At 41.5% G+C, this 19477-nt stretch overlaps 1 protein-coding gene across 1 annotated transcript in view; it reads left to right on the top strand.

Moving 5' to 3' along the window:
* GABBR2 (gamma-aminobutyric acid type B receptor subunit 2) overlaps positions 1-19477 on the top strand; it is an 835193-nt gene that overhangs the window by 804428 nt on the left and 11288 nt on the right. The gene's annotated exons all lie outside the window — the stretch shown is intronic.

Genomic DNA, 19477 nt, shown 5'->3' with positions numbered 1-19477 from the left:
AAAATAAAATCAAGGAAGGGTAAACAATAACACATACTAGACAACCTGTAAGGTACCCATTTCAAAGAAGTTAAGAACAAGAATTGGGCCATCAACTGGAAGAAGAAACTACTTTGCTAGAACCACCCAGACTAAGACATGTATCTCTTCCCAAGGCAGAGGGGGCAGCCTGACTAGGGAGTATGACAATAATGATAAATATTATCCTTTTTAAATCTACAAATGAAAATCACTATCTAAGAGTTAAGTATTATATATCTCAAGCTGTCCCCCAGTGACTCAAGAGCATGAGTACCAATTTCAGGGCAGGCTGTCAGGAAACAGAGCATATACCCCAAATTGGCTGTGAGTTTTGTCCGTACATTTCACTAACCAAGTACCACGTGTAAACTTCTCAGGCACTAAAACACTAGTCACAGACATTGCCTGTGGGTATTCCAATCTATTATGCCACCTAAGCAAGCTTACCTTTGTGATAGATGGTCCCTTACACCAAAAATCACAATGATATTCAGGTTACTCCCAATCCCAAAGGACAGATCACTTACCCCAGGTCAACTGCACTCTAGTTCTTATACCAAAGACAACGCTTGTAGCCAATCCTATAATAAACAATCTAAAGAATTAACTAAGAAAAAGAAATGAGAGTTATTTACAAGGTTAAAGCAGACAAATATACACACACAAATGAGTTACAGTCTTAGGTTCCAAAAGTGATAAAAGCTGCTGTAATATGCAGATTCTATATCTCCTTTAGGGCTAACCCAGGGTAGGCAGCTGGGGATCCCTTGCTTATGCTTAGAAATCTTGCTGTCCCAAAGTCCAAGCAGCAAAGAGATACAGTTTCTTCTTGTGAGGGATTTTTCAGAGTTCAGGGTGATGGGATGAGTTCATGCAATGTCTCCTCTTTCTGAGGGGAAGAAGGGGAGGAATGCAATTAACTAAGTCTTTGTTCTTTGATGTTTCACAATTGCTCATTTGGTTTCAATGGACCTTCTTGATTGGCAGGAACTAACACCTTCTGTAGGAAGCCAGCACTTTACATTAATTAATGCTTCTTTCCTGTTTGATGACTTACACAATTATGGAGGATTACCAGGCAAACACTTAATACCACTTTATAACATGGAGTACAGATGTTATAAGTGAGATTAGTACATGCAGTATCCTACAAGCATTTCATAAAGTCTAAAAACTAAACACATTTTTATAACTCTAATATCTATTTTAACAATATTTACACACAGGTGAGCCCGACTGGTTTCAGCTATTTATTTGTTAGTGTTCAGTTGAAGCCTACATGCCTTGGCATGAGCTGGCACCTGGTCTGCCAAAGTCACAATATATATTATTGGAAAAACTAATTGCTATTCATTGGGGTGTCACAGTGAGACATCACAGAATTGGTTAATAGATTTCCAGGTCAGAAGGGACCATGATGATCATCTAGTCTGATATCCTGTATAACACATACTGAAGAACTTCCCCAAAATAATTCCTAAAGCGTATCTTTTCAAAAAACATCCAATCTTGATATATATATTGTCAATGATGGAGAATCCACCACAATTTAAGTTGTTCCAGTGGTTAATTACTCTCACCTACGGCTGTCAATTAATCACAGTTAACTCAGCGAGTAACTAAAAAAAAATTAATTGTGATTTCAAAAAATTAATAGTGATTAATCACAGTTTTGATCGCACAGTTAGTACTAATTGTTGTTACCTTTTCTTGAATATTCCATTCTTTCACAACATCCAAGAAATTCTCTACACATTTTTCAGCATAATGTCTCTCTTCAGTAGGTGTTACTGCTAAAGCAAATGACTGCAGTGTCCATGCAGCATCAATCAGATGTGCTGTGACTCCCAAGATAGCAGTGATTGCTCAAGGATGTCCAAGGATCACCAGTCATAGCAAGCAGTGCATTTTTAAGAAGCTCAAACTTTATAGTCTTCTTGTTGTGATATAGGTCATGTATTCCTCGGGAGGTGTGACTGATTGGAAAATGCAATTTGAATAACATCTCTTGGTTCTCTGTCATTTACAGTGTTGAATAGTCTGCAGACCATAGCTATTCACTTTGCAATAGCATTGGTTAAGCTATTGTACTTTCTTTCATACATGGGCTTGCAAAGATCCTGAAACTCTGTAAGGTTACTCTGTCACGGCTGGAGAGATTCATTTGCTGTCGGTGGGTTATCTGTAGCACAAGACCTGGAGGCGAAAGCATGTTTAGAGTGTAGATAGTACTGCAGACTTGAAGTATTTCAATGTATTAGAACTTAGCCTTGCAATAGCTACATATCACCGTCTTTTTATCCAGTGCAATCAAAACTATGATTAATCACAACTAATTTTTTTAATCGCTTAATAGTCCTACTTATGAAGCTCAGTCTTGAAACAAGTTAGTTTATTTCCCCCCACTGCTCCCCTAGGAAGGCTGTTCTGGGCCTTAAACTTCCATCTAACTTCAAGCCTAAATTTGTTGATGGCCAGTTTATATCCATTTGTTCTTGTACTACCCCTGGCCCTTAACTTAAATAGCACCTCTCGCTCCCTGATGCTTATCCCACTGACGTATTTATGAAGAGCAATCATACCTCCCCTCATCCTTTGTTTTGTTAGGCTAAACAAGCCAAGATCCTTAAGTCTCCTCTTGTAAGGTAGTTTCTCCATTCCTCTGATCCTCCTAGCAGCCCTTCTCTGAACCTGTTCCAGTTTGAAATCACCTTTGTTAAACATAGGAGATCAGAATTGCATCCAGTATTCCAGATGAGGTCTCACCAGTACCTTGTAATAGTACAAGTGATAATAACACTTCCCTATCTCTGCAGGAAATACCTTGCCTGATGCATCCTAGGACTTAATTAACCTTTTTCACAGCTGCATCACATTGGCAGCTCATAGTCATCAATCAATGCACCCAGGTCTTATTCCTTCTCTGTCACTTCCAACTGATAAATCCCCATGGCCTTTCACTTTGCACTAGGGCTGTCAATTAAGGATTAATTCACAGCATGAGTTATGTGTTAATTCACGGGGGCTGAAGGCCGGAACCCCATGCCTCAAGGGGGGCTAAATGTAGGGGATCACAATTTTTTCTAGTGGGGAGGAATCACATTTTTTTTAAGTCTACATGGGGTCGCCAGCACAAAAAGTTTGAGACATACTGCTCTAAAGTTTTACATTGTTTTATTTTTGAGTGCAGTGATGTAAAAAAAAAAAATCTACCTTTGTAAATTGCACTTTCATGTTAAAGAGATTACACCATAGTACTTCTATGAGGTGAATTGAAATACTGTATTTTTTTAAATCTTTTTTCCATTGCAAATATATGTAATAAAAATAATATAAAGTGAGCACTGTAGATTTAGTATTCTGTGTTGTAATTGTAATCAATATATTTGAAAATGTAGAAAACATCCAAAAATTTAAATAAATGATATTCTATTATTAACAGTGTGATTAAAACTGCGATTAATTGGAATTAATTTTTTAATCTCATGATTAATCACAATTTTTTTAAAATGCTTGACAGCCCTACTCTCACCATTGAAAATGTATGCCTTATTTCCAGTATGAATTTGTCTAGCTTCAATTTCCAGCCATTGGATCATGTTATACCTTTCTCTGCTAGACTGAAGAGACCATTATTAAATATTTGTTCTTCTTTGAGTAGTGTCCCACTAGGTGCTCCACTCTAGGTGCTCTGGCACCCCCTGCGTCTTTGATCGGAGATTTTTCATAGCAACGTCCATTCGGCCCGTGCATATGTGTTACTCCACCTCATGCTCCATGCCGTTGCTGTATAGCACTGCATGAGCTAGCCATCCTCAATTCCTTCTCAACTGCCCCAGCTTGAGATGGAGCCTCAGCTAGTTGTCCGAGTTGACTTTTTTGCCTCAACTGTTTCTCTTAGCTTTTGTACTTAGTGTATTACAGTAGTTAGTACTGAGTAATAGTTTAGTTATAGTCAGATTTTTTACAAAAATATATATAAAAAATATATATAGCTTTTAGATAGTTCCCCCATTCCACCCCCTGGGGCGTCTTTCACCCTTTCCAAGGGTATGTTCTCCTGGCTTCAAGTGTCGCTTGTCGTGTCAAGAGGCAATCCTGGGGAGCGACAGACACTCCCGCTGCATCTGTTCCTTTGGGGAATCTCTCATATTTCCCAAAAGTGCACTTCTGTCTGGTGTTAAAATCTAGAGCCAGAAAACTGGGAGATAAAACTTCAACTACTTATAATGGAGATCTTGCTACATCCAGCCTCTGACCCAGGCCAGGAACCCCTTCATATGATGGTTTCTGAGAAAATTGGCTACCTCGTCTATCTCTGAGCTGCACTCCTCAAGGACATTTGAGAGGAAGACCCTAGATTCCTCTCGTAAATCTTCCAAAGAGCATGCCCAAAGTTCTTTAGATAGAGAATCTACCTCAAAGAAGTCAAAGTCATTAGCTCCCCCGGATCCCATTGGTCTCCAACATGATACCCACGAGGCTGATGGTTCCTCAGGTACTGAGAGCTCCACCAAGCCTAGAGACTCTAACGTATCAGGCTCTGAGAGGCCATTGGTAGTGACAGGAGACTACAGTGGCAAGAAGAGCTCTACTGTGGTACAGAAAAAGAGTGCTTGGGCTCCATCCAGATTCCCCTGGGAGCTTTCAAACTCATGCTACTATCCACTCCTTCAGCTACCATTACTTCAGCTTAAGCCATGGACACAGTACCAACAACAGTCTTGGTACTGCAAGAATTCCAGTTTCCCCAAGACCTCAGAGTGTCAGAGACCCCTGATTCACTATTTCTTGGCTCTGATCTTTCCTGATACCGAGAACTTCCAGATCTCCAAATTCCTACCAAGTACCAATGGTGGTATCTCACACTTCCTCAGTATGGAGAGCCTCCAGATCTCCATACACCCATCCAATATTAATGGTTTTATCTCAAGTTCCTTTTGCTGCCCCACCATTACCAAGTGACTCAAAGAAAGGGGATTCCGATGAAACTCTTCCTCAGCCTCCCAAATATCTGTGCAAGGCTCTTCACTCTGCCCCCAGGAAGGCTGTTTTCCTGAGATCCTTGAGGAGCCTGAGCTCACTCATGACAGATGTCCACAGCTACCATCCTGCTGGGGTGAGCACCTGCAGAATCTGCCACCCGTGCCATATGCACCACCCCACTGGCCATACTGGAACCCCTGGGTGGCTTATTGCCATGAGTTCTCTAGGTCCTCAAGCTCTACCCTTCGTAGAGACAGATAACCCTCCTCATCCTTCCTTTCCAGGAGACTAGAGCCTCAGGAAGAGATTTTTGAGGAACAGGAGGCCAGGGTTGACAAGTAGATCTTTCCAACTGCGAACATCTCTTCTTTATCCCCAGATGAAGCTGTCAATGCCACCTCACCATCCCTGGCTGACAATTTTAAGCAGTTTCAGGATCTCATCAGGAGTGTAGTGGATTCTTTACAGATCCCCATCAAGGAGATTAAAGAACTGCATCATAAGCTGTTTGACAGCCTCCCTACTGCCTCCTCTGCCCCCACTGCCCTGCCAGTCAATAAAGCACTCCTGGATCCTGCAAATGTCATCTGTCATATGTCATATGTCAGCTTCAATTCCTCCCAGGCACAAGAGGGCAAACAAAAAATATTGCGTTGCTTCTAAGGAGTCAGAATTTTTATTTTCTCACCCATCTCCTAACTCCTTGGTGGTCGAGGCGGTTAACGAATGTGGAAGGCAGCGCCACGTTAAATCTATGCCCTATGATAAAAATCTTAAATGTCTCAACCGCCTTGGTAGAAAATCTTATTCTTCACCAATTTTACAGGCTTCTCTCGACTTTGCCGATACTGCTGCTCATTTGCTTTCCACAACAATAGTTATGAGGCGAGCCTCCTGGCTTCATCTCTCTGGATTCCCAAATTAGGTCCAGAATATGATAAAGACCTCCCTTTTGACGGCTCTAAGGTGTTCACTGGCAACATGGATGAATCTCTGCATACATTAAATGATCCCAGGGCCACTTTATGATCTCTGTGGATCTACACACCTGCCCAGAAGAGAAAATTTAGTAGGTCTGTAATGGGGTCTACAAACCCTAAACTGAGCATAGACAGAAAAGCGAGGAGAGCCTCTCCTGTTTACAAGCAAGCAGTTTGACCACAACCCCACACAGCTGCCAGAGCTGCCAGTCATGGAGACAGGGACCCACAGCTGCAGCAGCCCATAGGGGAAACGAGGTCTGCTATAAAGGCGAGAGTGCAGAGAAGCAAAGGGGGATAGAAAGGCCTGGGACAGCAAAGGGGCAGCAGTTGGTGTTGTTCCTGCTATGAGCAGGTCTCTTCCATCCCTAATATTCTATGACTCTATGACACCCAGGCTGCACCAGGCTACCTCCATGAACAGAGACTGAAGCAGACTGCTAGACTTAGTTAGAGGTGAGGGTCAAAGAATTGCCCTATCCATGTGCAAGCTATGGAAGGCCAGTCAGGAGCAGCTCAAACACCTCAAAAGACCACATCAGGACCCAGTGACAAGGTCCCAGACAGCGCAGAGATCCCATCCCACCCAGTTCCCAAGCTTGCAGATGCCATATGAAACTCACCACACAAAACAGAGGTTTCAGAGGAGGAAACAACCCACCTCCCAGCCCTCAACTTCACAACCTTCCACCTCAAAGCATCAATTTTGACAGGATGGTCAAGGTCCTGAGTTCCCACCCCCTTTCAAACCAGCTGCAATGTTTCACCTACCTTCCTCCCTTTACCACTTGGGCATGGGTGTCCATGACTACGGCCAAGAGGATTTGGAAAACATTTCCATAGAGTACTCCATCCACTTCAATTCTCTTCCACTCACCAACCCCCCTTCCCCATCCCTCTTCAGGGACCCTTCTCACAAGACCCTGCTATGGCAGGAAACTCATTCCCTTCTACAGCTGGTCACAATAGTACCAGTTCCTACTCAGCACAGAGGGAAGAGGTTTTACTCCAGGTATTTCCTGGTCCCAAAAAAAAGCAGCGGTTGGAGACCCATTCTAGATTTAAGACAACTCAACATCTTTGTGAAGCCACAAAAATTCAGAATGGTGACATTTGCTGTGATAATCCCATCACTGGCCAAGAGGATTGTATTAGCAACTGCTACCAATCTCATAATCTCGAAGCACTCACTGACATCTGAGCTCACTCAACGAGGTCTGTTTCCACCTCTGCAGCCTTTCTTTAGAATGTTTCTATCATTGAAATGTGTAAAGCTGCAACTTGGGCTTCTCTGCATACATTTGCTGAACACTGCAACAATTCACAACTCTGCTTCCAACACTGTGTTTAGTCCAGTATGGAAGAAGGTACAGCAGAGCCAGACTCCAAAGCCCCCTCCTCCTGAAAGGGGAACTGCTTGGGAGTCACCTACAGTGGAGCACCCATAGGGAGAGTAACTACTCGAAGAAGTAACTGCAGGTCGAAATGTATGTCCCTATGGGTGCTCCACTACCTGCCATCCTTCCCCGCTGCTTCAGAGTTCCCCGTCATGGGGCGTCATGGTAGGGAAGGAACTGAGGACAGTTAGCTCACACAGTGCTATATAACAACAGCATGCAGCACAAGGCAGAGTAACACATATGCGTGGGCCAAACAGACACTGCTATGAAAAATCTCCAATCGAAGGCACAGGGGGTGCAAGTGCACTTAGAGTGTAGCACCCATAGGGAGACACATCTTGAAGAACTGCAGTGAGCATAGACACCAATTCCGTGGGTGCTCTGGGGCTAGAGCACCCACGGGGAAAAGTTAGTGGGTGCTATGCACTCACTGGCAGCCAAGCTCTCCTCATCCCCCGCCCCACCTCCTCCTCCTCTCCTGAGCACGCTGCGTCCCCGCTCCTCCGCCTACCTCCCAGTGCTTCCTGCCCGGCCACCACCAAACAGCTGTTTGACAGCGTTAGCACGCTCCGGGAGGGAGGGGCAGGAGCGGGAACATGGCATGCTCAGGGGAGGAGGCGGGAAAGAGGCAGGGCTGGGGCGGGGATTTGTGGAAAGAGTTGGAATAGGGATAGGGAGGGGGCGGAGTTGGGGTGGGGACTTTGGGGAAGGGGTTGGAATGGGGGCGAGGCCTCATGGAAGGGGTGGAGTGGGGGTGGGGCTGGGGGCAGAGCAGGGATCGAGCACCCAGGGAAAGAGGGGAAGTCGGCACCTATGGCAGTGAGTAACCGTTTCTTCCCCATGCAGGTACTATGGACTGTATTCAAGTTACCCCCTAAGTTTCTCTTTGTTAAGCTGAGTTCCTTGAGTCTATCACTATAAGACATCGTGTATTGCTTAAATGTTAACAAACAGATGGGCACAGGTACCGTATTTCTGCGGCGGCACAAACTCCGTTTAAGCTAGACAGAAGCTACTTCAATGAAAATATTTGTTATAGTCTTTCAATCATTAAAATGTTGTACTATTGTTGCAATAGGTCAAAATAATTTGGTTTTGAGCATATTAAGTTTTGGCTTGGATCAGAGCAGCCTTTTTTCCTTCATGGCAGAGAATATCCATATTTTCAACTGTGGCTGTACTTATAGTTACACTAGTTATGGCTCCAGAAAGTTCCCAATGTCCTAAAAAAGCATATATAGCTGCTGGAGTCATGCAATTACTGGGCTGAGATCAGCAACAAGAACTAACCCCAGAGAGTGGAATTAAGCACTTTTATAATGTGTTTGAAAAGATCGTGGACTATTTCACCAGTGATAGGCACGCCAGAAAAAAATAACAAAACACAAACAATAGTTCATGCAAAAAAGAGCCATTAAATTGTGCCAAATGGACTCTTGAATATGTGGTTTGAATAAAAATGATTCCCTTGGTAAAGAGTATTCTAAATGTGACCTTGCTCTTATTTCTAATAGTTTATTAGAATAATTTTCTATGTATCTCATATTTTGTTTGTGCTCAATTAACTTTTCCACAGCATGCTGAAGGTATTCAAATTTTAAACATCAGTGTCCCAGACTTTTCATTGTTTTGCACCATGCAAATGCCAAGGGCATGTTCCATTTTCATGTCTTTGTCCCTAGGCTAAATCATTTTACCTTTTTCTGCACTGAATTACAGATTTCAAAATCTATTCAGCTTAATCAAAATTGTACTGTCCCCTAGCGGCATATTATTATTAATGATTTTTTAAAAATTCTTTCTTCCAGATCACTGGTATATAAAATACACAAAATCTCTCCTAAGAGTGAACTTTGTTTAATGCCACTGGTTCCATTTTTGTTTGTTTGTTTTGTATTAAACTGCTTCCACTCACAAGAATCTTCTTGTATCCAAGATAATTCTTTGTTGTGAACTAATTAATTGGTTTAGCCAGAATAAAAACGCCAGACAAATATAACCCCATTGTTTGCTCTAGCCAAACCAAAGCCTTTCAAACGTTCAGATAATGAACCTTCAAAATCCCTTTATTATTAAAGTTGCGGGACCCAGTAGCAATGACAGTCTCTCAGATGAGTTTCAGGTGTGTCTAGCTGGAAATATTGTGCATGGAGGTTTACAGCATACCGTAACATACTTTTGACAGGGGAAGGTTTAGAGCAGGTGAACTCTAAATTTAGAGATGCCAATATCCAAAAGAAAGGAGGTCACTGTGGCTGGACCCTGCAGCTTTTTAGAATAGACAAGGGAAGCATATTTGTGAAATTGTTGTGAGCCCCTACTTAGATGGGGAGAGGGAATGCTTAATGTTGTGGCTTGATAGAAAGATGGCATTGGCATGAGTTCGAAGTGGCCACAAGTCTCACCTGGGGGCAGAGGGATAGCCTATGTCTGGGCACAGGGGATGGGCTGTATGCACTAACTCCATAGTACATGTCTGGCCTGCTGGTGAGTGGAGAGAGAGAGAGTTAGCAGGACAATAAAGAAGAGAAGTAACATCAGACTGGAGCTGTGATGTAGTTCCAGGGCTTATATAGGGGGAGCAGATTGGGCACTGCAAAATCATTTGCCTCTGCTCTTATGGGCATGGTTAACCCCTAAGCCAATCTCCAGGCTACAGTGTTCCTCTGTTCTAAAAGAACATATTTGCAGTAAGTTCCAATTGTCTATCACTGGCATGAGTTTGGAATGACCACATTTCAGAGGTCGGATGACACCACAAGTAAGCCGTACAGCTCATCCCTAATAAAAATCTTTATACCACAGCACACACTTGTGTATTATGGAGACATTTCTTAAAATAGGAGCAAAAGTTAGGCTCCTAAATCTGTAGTTAAACACCTAAATAGGCTACTTGATTTTCCCATTCATCTCAAATATGGAATTATGAGTTTAACTGTAGAAAATCTTGGCCAGAACACACACAGTGGTGTAGTGGAATATGAAGGTGTTAGGAACACTCTTTTGGGATGAGCTCCAAGATCCACATTGCCACGTGTGAGAAATGTGACCATTCCAAACTTGTACCATTAAAAAAACCCCTATCACATCACAGCAACCTATATTTGCTCGCTCTAGCTAAGTGAATAAAGAGCCAAATCACAAGAGGTGCTAAGCACCTGCAACTCCCAGTTTGACTCTTTATATCAGGAGTACTGTGCTGTATTGAGAACCCCTTATGTGCAGCACAAACATTTTCATTGGATATGCCCTACCTATAGACAGAGATTGCCCAAGACACTCACCTCCCATCCATAATCCCATAACACTCCTGTGTCATCTACAGCAATTGCTTATATGGAAAAGTAATATTAGTCAAGCATTTAGTTTATTTGGGGCCAAGTTTGGAACCTCTGCGATACAGAATCAAATGGCTTCCCAAACCAAATAGAAATGTTTTCAACTGTAACATCCATCAACTCTATTTGTTATTTTCTTCAGATAGTCTATTTTCTTTGAACGCATTGCTTCTGCTAGCATTGCAGAGTTATGAGTGACAGAGAGAGATTTTGTTCTGGCTTGCCTACTAACAGAATTGCTAGTTGTGTTCCAGTTGTAACACTACATTCCATCCTGTTACATTGTATACAACACTCTTTGGAGCAGAATTTGGCCTGCAGAATATTTGCTACTGGTGATTATGTACAAGCAAGAAGAGTCCACATTGAGTTTCCCAGGTTGGCATTTATAAAAAAAAGAATAGATTTTATCCCCCGTCCTAGCCACTTGGACAGTGTATTGGAGCCAGAAATGTGCTCAAGGGCCCACAGGAGAATTACCATGGCACTTGCACAGCGTTGAGCTGCCATAAGTGGCCCCATGCTGTCCCAGTGTAGAGGGTGTATCAGGGAGAGGAAAGGTCCTGTAAAGAAAGGACAGGGTGTCTCTTTAGTGCATACTGCTACAGAGATTCTGGGTTGCTTCAGACTGTGAAGTAGCCCTCAGGATGCTGCCATACATTGGAGCAATCCTGGGGCTTCTCAGATGTCTGCCAAAAGCCATATAGTCCTCTGGAGCAGGCCAAACTCCTCTCCCCTTGGACTGTGCCTTCTGTACTATGCCTCCAAGAAATGCAGCATGGGATCTCAACCTCTTTTTACTTGCAAATGAGCAAATATGCTCACTACTAAATGATGTACTTTATTATGCCATTTTAAACGTTGCTTTTTAGAGTAGACCTGCACTTACTGTAGCTGTTAGTTTATTTCTTTCATTAATTCATTGGTAACTGGTTGTCTTCTAAAGAGCTATTGATTATATCTGCTAAAGGAAGGTTCCCCTTGATCTTTTGTTAATCCTTTTCACAGCTGGAAATGGGTGCCTTCTGACTCCTGAGTTTTTCTTCCCTTTTTCTGTTTAAGGGCAAATTTGGTTATCAAATACTTGTGCATAAATCCCACAGAAGTCAATGAGAATTGAATAGGTGTATATGAGGGTTGAATTTGGCCCTACAAGAAAAACAGGAAAAAAATATACTTGTAATGTGGTTAATTTTATGTTGGCGAAGGAATTTTAAATCTTTCATTTACTGACATTTTATCATTTAAAATATGCAGTCAATTATGCATTAACGTTGTGTTTGGCATTTAATTAGATGAAGAAATGATAAATGATTCATGGATGAGAGGACTTTTGATATAAAACCAAACTCTATATTCTTCAGTAGAATTCCTTGATTTATCTCTACATCTATATAGTAAGTTGTAGAGCAGTTTGTGGGGAGAATCAATGAATGACATCTGCTCTATGGGAAGTATAGTAAGAAGTTAAAGGCAGTGATTTGCAATTCTTTTTTCCCCCTACTTAAGAGAACTCTGACTTTTTGCTTGTCACATTAGCAAATTTTCTCTTTTTGGCACTATAGTTTGCTCAGGGAAGGTATTACCCATCATGTTTTGAGTCAGACACAGTATAATCTTTACTCGCTGCTGTAAATTGACTCAGAATACATCTTGGTGGGTCAGGTTTGCCTATCTACTGTCAGTTTTCACCAGCCTCCAATGTTTTTTAGTGTTACAATTTTTCCTCTTGTAGAAATATTTCAAAGAAAAACAAACTTCAAAGGCAGGGTGCTAGTAACCGCAGGGGAAAAGAGAAGTTCATCTGCCACAGAAGAGAGAAATGATACCTCAGTGAAGTTGCTTTGATGAAGGCATTTAGCATGAGACTGAACCACAGATAGAGTCAAAGGCTTTCACAAATGAGATCTATATGACTTTAAAGGGACACTGCTTCAAAATAGGGACTTCCTATGTGTTTGTACAGAGCTGAGCAAATGGATTCCAATCCTGATTGGGGCCTTTGGGTGCCACCCTAATACAGTGACTCCAATACCACAACACAGTGACTCCAATACCACAACAGTAATAACAATAGCTGTGAGGTCCATTTAGGGCCAAAATGTAGGTGGTTCAATTTCTGTTCTCATTTACACCGATGTAAATCTAAAATAAATGGAGTTTTTTCACATTTACAGTGGAATGAGAGTAGAATTTTGCCCAGGCTTTGTTTAATAAAATCTTTTTTCAAAGCCTAACCTCATTAGAAGGGTTGAGCCAGACTGTCATCTGCTGGGAAGTGGCTTCAGCGGAGCTATGTGATTTATACCAACTGAGAATATGGTCATTTTATCTCATTCTTTTCAAAAGAGATGATTTATTTTTAATAGGTGTAGTGTTTCTAATCTGCAGATTGTCATCTCTGACTTATGATCCCAAAATATGAAATTCATTAGAAATTGCTGGCAAAACAGAAATTGATTGGTCTGTTTTCACTGTCCAAAGGAAACAAACAACATACATGGGGAAAATTCCTCAAAAATTTCTGATTCCTTTAATAATACAGCTAGGTTATCTGGCTTTAAAACTGTATGAATTTTAAACCTGCCAGTTTTCCTCAAGTCAGTATTAGACTTATATTTATTAATAAGTGGAGTGTAAAATATGTTTTCCAATAGAATTGAAAGTAATGATCAAACCGGGAGAAACAGGGTAAACAGAAGTATTTTCATCAAGTAGCAAACCATTAAAATGCTGCTGCAGCATAAGCATAGTAACAAAGAGCCTTAATAAAATTACAACAGTACAAATGACACTGAGATTGAAACTTACAGAAACGTATATGACACCTATAGAAATAGCGTATGTTTCTTTAAGAAACTATAACAAGTGAGAAGATCTGTACACTTGTGAGTTTTGTAACTGGAATTCACTTCTCTACCATAGATGAATAAAAGTCCTTTGCTAAAGCTTTCTGGCATTCAATGACAATTGGGCACTGGATTTTGCACTTCCAATAAGTTCTGTTCCATGTAAAGTACTTGATATCTGCCTGGCTCTCTTGCCACTGCTCTGTGAATAGAAAATGCCGAGGCATTATTTATTCAAGATTCTAAGTACCTGCATGAGATGAGAATGTGGAGTGCTTTAGAAACTGCCTTCAGATAATGGAAATGCAGTTTTAAAGTGAGTTAGAACATTTCAGTGCAACCCATTCAGTTTGAGGTTTCACATCCTGTAGTAACAAACAGCACCTTGAAGAGGGAAGAAGGCAATTTTAAGTAGTGTACTTAATGAACAAAGAAAGAGAAGACAATAAGAAAGAGATGTTCAAGCCAATATTGAGCTTCAGAGGTAATTGGAAGCTTGAAAGTTTGCCAGTGCAACTACTTTATTTCCTTTCCACCTATTTTTGCACATAAATCATAATTATAATGTGAACCATACGATGAAATTATATATATATATATATATATATATATATATATATATAATAAACCCATTGGTTAATACTGTCACTATTATTGTTTGTGCCATGTCTATGTGCGCAAGAAATTTAAATTGCAGCCTTGATATCTCAACCAAGTCCTTTCCCTTTGCTCTCAAAAGGTTGTATGTTTTAAGTTTCTACCATTGCTTTGTCTATATACAGTGTTGCCAATTCTCATAATTTTATTGTGAGCCTTGGGACATTTGGTGTTTTTCTTCAAGGCTCAGCTTCTGGAGGCATGTGATCTGGGAGAATTGTAGTTTTCATTTTAAAAAAATGAAAGTTCCTAGCCCTCCTGGCTGTGGAGTAAAGCTTGAAAACATGAGATGTCAAATAAAAATAACCCAACATTTATTATTTTAAAAGTCATTTTAAGCCAATTATGAGTTTGGGGGGCCTGATTCATGAACACTTTGGGGTGGCAATACTCTATGAGTACGCTTACATGTACAGTCAAGAAGGGAAAGGAATTGACTAGAATGATAGGAGAGGGTATCAAATAATGAGACACAAGAAGGATGTGTAAATTTGAGGATGACTCAGGTATTGAAGGACTAGTAACGGGGCTAAACCCCACCTATGAATTCTCCTCTCTTTTATTTCTTTAAACAAACTAACCCCCTTTTAGGCTGATAACTTTTTCTCCCTTCTCTCCTAAAGCACCCTGGAAAGAGCAAGGAGCAGGTGGGCTGGGAGTAGGGGCTGGCAGATTGTAGCATCTTCAGTGCAGTACCAGAAAGGGCAATCCAGGAAAGAAGGAGCTGGCAAGTCTCCAACTCCTAAGAGTGCTCCTCCTGAGTGCTCCATAAGTTTATAGGCTGGTTTTTGAGGCAGAATCAAGGTAGTCCCAGAGTCAGAGTGCAGAGCTCCACCCCACATCAGGAACAGCCCCAGGTGGGGAAAACTGGGGCAGAAGGAGAGAGGAGCTTGGCAAATCAATGGCTTCTAGGAGCAGCCTGCAACTGAGGAGGAAAGGGGGAGCATGGGGGTCTGTAAATCAGTTAGAAGGGTGAAAGGGGGAGCCTATAACCTGGTGAATGGAGCAGGTGCTTGCTCATATTCAGGAGGAGTAGGGAAACAGCAGCAGGACTTACAGCAGAGGAGCTATTGAGGGAGGGGACAGGGTTTATGTATTGGTGGAAGGGGAAGAGCCCTCAAATATTTCAGTTGTTCTTTTTTCTAATTTGGGAGATAACAATTATTGTTGGGGGGAGGCAGGTTGAGGGGAAGAGCGGGTATGTAATTGCTCTCCCCAGCTCCAACACTTATTTTGAGCACCAGCCAGCCATGAGCACTAGTAAAAATCTTCCTGGCACTGAGCTCTGTTCAATTATGGAAGAGTTTCCCACGGAAATGGTGGGACCTCATCTGAGACATTTAAAACCAGACTGGACAATTGGCTAGAAAACGTAGTATGGGTAACAATGATGCTCTAAAAAAGGACTGGACTAAATAAACCACAGGTCTGTTCAATCCCTAATTTCTAAGATTTGCCAGATGTAACTTTGTTTGTTAATTTAATTGGTCTATATCATAAAGTCAGTGTGTTACATTGTCACCTTAATCAGCTCTACATCAAACATTGTTTTAATTTCTGAAAGAAAAAAGCGTTCCTGTCTAATGCCTCTGCTTATAGACACCACAAGGCTTTTATGAAAATGCCAAGAATAATATACATAAAAATGTGAGGTATAGAAAATAAAAGCTGAACCCACATGACAGTAGCTGCCGCAGCAAACACAACACACTTCAGCTCTCTTCGCCCACAACCCCACCCTCACCGCTGTCCAAAATGTTAAACTTCTTATGTTAACTAGTGTCAGATTCGACTCCTTTCTGTTCTTCTCCCCTCACATCCAGGCTATCAAATCCCATCGTTTCGTTTTTTATAACATCTCTAAATTTTGTCCTTCCCTCTCCATTCCTACAATTAAAATCCTTGTCCCTGTTGTATGGTCATTTCTTGCCTCAGCTAAAGTAACTCTTCTGCTCTAGCCTCCTCCTTCCTTCTCGCCAAGTTCACTACTCCTCCATCCAATATACCGAAAATCTTTGCTCCTACCCCTTTGGACCATAACACTCCCACACACTACTCACTTCGGCATCCTCTCCTATGTTAATCCTTTTTTCCCTTCAAATCACTCCTTAAGACTCGCTTGTGCTGTGATGACTACAGAATAACACATGTGGAGAATAGCTAGTTTGCACAAAAACACCCATAATACTGTTACCCCATCTTCCTTCCCTGACACCCAACCCACTGCCTTGTTTCACCATCTGTTTTGTCTCATTATTAATCTTGATTGTAAGTTCTTTGGGGATATTTTTACAGGTATTACTGAACCTGACACAAAAGGGCCTCTGAGGTTTCCATATGCTAGGTGCTACTGCAATAGAAATAATACATAAAAACCATGGGTCAGCCTTTGTAAAGCTTTCTGCAGCTCTGTTGCTGCTTTTCTTTAGTGTTGTCTTTTCTCTGGTGTATTGCTACTCATCATCTCATTCCCTTCACACCATCCTAGCCTCCTCCCTAACTGCACCCTTTGTGTTCTTCTCCTATTTTCACCTTCATGCCTTTTTCCACGTTGCCTTTATACTTGCAACAGTCACACTTTCCATATGTAGCAAACAACTACCTTGATGGCTTTGGAGCTGCTCTGTAATGATTTATGACTATTGTCTGTTGACTTGGTTGAGATGTTCTCTGCGTGACTGTATTGGCTTAACACACGAGGAGATTGTGTGTCTGAAAAAACAGGCAGGAAGGGAAAGAATGGCTCAAGATAAACCACCTCCTTGCAAACACTTGAGGATTGTAAAAAGGGACTATTAGCTTTGAAGATTTTGCCTCCTATTCAGCTGTTCAGGGAAACCAGATTAAGACAAACCACACTGGGGGCATCTGAAGGATTTGGGCCTGTCTAGGGGGTGATAAGACAGACATGCAGGTAGACTGTTTGTTTTTAATGCTTTTTCTCTAAAATTCTTTGTTTCTATTGTTTAAAATAAAGAATACTTTGTTTTTAAGAAGGCTGTCTGAACAATGTATACACCTTTGATCACAGACTCCCAAAGGGAAGAACCACAGGGTACTATAACACCAGGCCCATCTGATATGGGAGAATTTTGGAATTCCACCCCAGAAGCGGTAAAAGCTTGTGGCCTGGCACCTGATGGGGTGACTCAGAGACCAGAAAGGGGACAGAAGCAGTTAGACATGTAACTGTGACATTGACCCTCTCCTTGTTCAGTTCCCTCATTAAAAAGACAATTCTACTAAAATATCCCTTTCCAAGAGGGAATAGTCACAAAGGATTTGGAACACATTAGTAATGCAGACGCTCTATAAATGTAGAGAGAACATACACTGGGCCATATTCTGCTCCATTACACCTGTTTAATCCCAAGAGTGTCTTCACTGACTCTGGGATTACACTGGATTTACATTGGTATAACTAAGCAGAATTGGCCCATTTGACTATCTAGCCACATAGGTTTCTCTTCATAAGCATGCCAGTTAGCTAAAATGCAAGAATGGGCATTGTCTGTTAATTTTAAGAGCTCTGTTGAGAAACAGACTGACATTCTGTCATGTACATTTTAAAATATCACATTATACATGAAGTCTAATCCAACCTCCCCTCATTTCTCAGGAAGAGACATAACATTTTTAGACTCATCATCATAGTCCATCACATGTCATTATAATCTGACTTTGTGGTATTCAGCATACAGCCATTTTGCCTTAACTAGCACCATTGCAAAGTGCATCAACTATTCTGTTCTAGAGAACACTGACTGTGCTTCTAGTGTATCAGAAACAAATACCTTTAATAGATTTATACATATTCTATTACAACCTTTCAGTCCTAGTTTTTGATCATAGAATCACAGGGTTGGAAGGAACCTCAGGAGGTCATCTAGTCCAACCCCCTGCTCAAAGCAGAACCAATCCCCAGACAGATTTTTGCCCCAAATCCCTAAATGGCCCCCTCAAGGATTGAGTTTACACCCCTGGGCTTAGCAGGCTAATGCCCAAACTGCTGAACTATCACTCCCAATTTCTCCTTTTGCCCTCTTTGTTGAGTAGATCTGGCACAAGTAGTTTTGTTTTTGTTTTTGTTTTTTTAAGAAATTTTTAGGATTAAGGGTAATTTTTTGCCATTGTTCTTCATGACTCCAAATTTCTCCCTCAACAGTGGCTGGCACATAAAATCTTCTCCTTCAAAGAAATTTATCAAGAACTGTCCTCTTTCAAAATGACATTGTTCTCAGTGGGACTGAAGTCACGAACAATCCACAGTTAAGACAACAAGGGGGAGGGGATAGCTCAGTGGTTTGAGTATTGGCCTGCTAAACCTAGGGTTGTGAGTTCAATCCTTGAGGGAGCCACTTAGGGATCTGAGGCAAAATCAGTACTTTGTCCTGCTAGTGAAGGCAGGGGACTGGACTCAATGAGTTCTATGTTCTATGAGATAGGTATATCTATTATTATAACTCTCTCAAAATGATTGTCATCTCCCCTTATTCTCTGTGGGATTTAGCCTGTATACTGCCCTTAGCAAAGATGGCTACTGTCTCACAAAGATTTGGAACATGTTAGTAATGCAGACGCTCTATAAATGTAGAGAGAACATTCTGGGTGAGAATACATTCATCCTGCAACTGCATGTAGATGGACAACAAGACAGTAAACAAAACTGAGAGGAACATGTTCCCTCTCAGTCTCTTCCAGGTGTCATCTATCAAGGGCTACATAGGAAGATGCACAAAAACAATAGAAGGGGAAAAATAAAAAACATGATTAATTGGGTGGTTTGGGAAAAGCATAGAAAGGAGGGGAAAGAGTGAGAGAATGAAAGGTATTGCCAGATTGTGTCAACATTTTTTTTTGTATGCAGAATTTGGCAAGTGTTGGAGGAGGGCATGGAAAATGGAGATGGAGTTTCTATGGGTTAATGGCACATTAGTAAGTAAGCTTGGTATTGGTCAAGGACTGAGGCAGATCTGAAAGAAGAGAGAATGAGGGAAGTCAGTATAGTCCTTAATTTCTCCAAAGGTGCTCAGAGTCATTGAAAGCAGGAGATGAAAGAGAAAGATGTGAGGATTAAGCCAGCGTTGGAATTAGTGAGTCAGACATAACAAAGGGAGAAAGGACTGAAGGAATTAAGTGTGGAAGAGAGAGTGAAGTTGGAGGTGGGCAGCAACCAATTGAGGTGAGGGAAAGAAGAAAAAGGCTGAGAGCTGCAGTGAAATTAGAGATGTTGTTGGACTGGAGAG

Source organism: Trachemys scripta, chromosome 2 (assembly GCF_013100865.1).
Source record: "Trachemys scripta elegans isolate TJP31775 chromosome 2, CAS_Tse_1.0, whole genome shotgun sequence".
In the NCBI taxonomy this organism is placed as follows: Eukaryota; Metazoa; Chordata; order Testudines; family Emydidae; genus Trachemys; species Trachemys scripta.
Note: the sequence above shows the minus strand (reverse complement) of the source record. Positions and strands in the feature narration are given on the sequence as shown.